The sequence below is a fragment of the Bubalus bubalis genome, chromosome 5 (assembly GCF_019923935.1).
Source record: "Bubalus bubalis isolate 160015118507 breed Murrah chromosome 5, NDDB_SH_1, whole genome shotgun sequence".
Lineage (NCBI taxonomy): Eukaryota > Metazoa > Chordata > Mammalia > Artiodactyla > Bovidae > Bubalus > Bubalus bubalis.
The window spans coordinates 52,367,679-52,369,317 of NC_059161.1; the positions used below are offsets into that span (position 1 = coordinate 52,367,679).

The following is a 1,639-nucleotide window of genomic DNA, read 5'->3' on the forward strand; positions in this document are numbered from 1 at the left end:
AAAAAAACAACTCGCCTGCCAATCAGGAGATGCCAGAGACATGAGTTTGATCCCTGGGTTGGAAAGATCCCATGGAGAAGGACACAGCAACGCACTCCAGTATTCTTGCCTGGAGAATCCCATGAGGATTCTGGTGGGCACAGTCCTTCGGGTCACAGACACGACTGAAGCGACTTAGCACGCACAGTATACATGTCTCCTTGCTACTCTCTGAATTCGTCTCGCTCTCTCCTTCCCCAGTTGGGCGGACGTCCACCTGGCTTTGACCCGACTCTGTCACCAACTCATAATGGAGAATCTACCTGCCCCCAAGTCTGTCCTCAGGGGAGGCGAATTCTTTACCACTGAGCCACCAGGGAAGCCCAACAGATACTTAGCTTTGAAATTCCAGCAGATCTGTCGGTCAGGCCCAGAGTGCAGAGGCGTCTTGTTATGGGCTGGTGACAGAGTTGGGTCAAAGCCAGGTCTCCAGACTCCTGCCCCCCGGGTGTCCCTGGGCTGCGCTGCACTCCAGGCCCTGTCCCCAGCCCACCACCATCTTGGGCCCTGGGCGCTCTCAGACTGTAGCACCTGCTGGTTTCTGTAGGACCTGCTGCCCTGGGGCTGAGGGAGGCCAAGCCCCTGATGCTGTCTCCAGGCGAGGCCCCCACAAGAGGCACAGGGTACCTGCCTATCAGGAGATGCCTTGGAGAGGGGCAGGGGGGTCTGGGGTGGCCAGAGCCCTTCTGGCCCAGGGAGACCAAACACTTAGATTAAGAGCTTATTTTCTCGAGGAGCACTCAGGTCCCCCTCCTCACCAGACACATCCTGCATGGACCAGGTCAGCCCTGCAGCGTAGAACCAGCTGGGTCTGCTGTGTGGAGCCGGTGCCCCGTTCCTTGCTGGAGCTGAGCGCAGACAGGTGTGAAAACTTCCCGTCAGCACCTGGGCTTGCTGCCTGAGGAACAGTCCTGCCCGTGGGCATGGGCCTGGCGCTCAGAGGGCCTCTGGGCAGAGGCCCACAGCTGGGAAATGGTCAGCCCTTCCTGGTCCTGGAGAGACCAGCATTGGCAGGAGTCTGGCAGCATTTTACACTGGTGGCCATTTGTCCAGGAAGAAGCCCAGACCACCCTTGTTTTCTCTTCTGGTGTTTTGGAGCTGGAAGAAAGTTCTTGTTTATCTCCCTCATTTTATAAAGAAACTGAGATCCAGAGAAACTTGCATGGCTAAACCCTCCAGTGTTTTTTTGACTTCATGGCGTGGCATGTGGGATCTTAGTTCCCTGACCAGGGATCGAACCTGTGCCCCCTGTGTTAGAAGCACAGAGTCTTAACCACTGGACCACCAGGGAAGTCCCTAAAACTCCTATTTTTAAAAATTAACTCATTCATCCAATAAGTATTGGAGCACCCAGTAGGAGGGCTGGACATTGTTCTCAGAACAGGCACGCAGCAGTAAATGGTAGACAAAGTCACTGAGCTCCTAGAATCTACATTCTGACTTGGAAACAGTCAATAAAGAGTTAAGCAAATGGATGAAGAAAGTAACTGTAGATGGTACTAAGTGCCAAGAAGGAAATAAGCCAGGGCGATAAGAGATAGTAACTGGAAGAGACAGGAAGGGTTATACAGATATCTATGAATATCTAAGAGAGGGGCCT

The 1,639-nt window shown here is 53.6% G+C and overlaps 1 non-coding gene across 1 annotated transcript; it reads right to left on the bottom strand.

Moving 5' to 3' along the window:
• Positions 1-1,257: 1,257 nt before the first annotated feature.
• TRNAR-UCU lies at positions 1,258-1,330 on the bottom strand. Its single transcript has one exon. It is a non-coding gene; the product is annotated as a tRNA-Arg (tRNA).
• Positions 1,331-1,639: the final 309 nt, after the last annotated feature.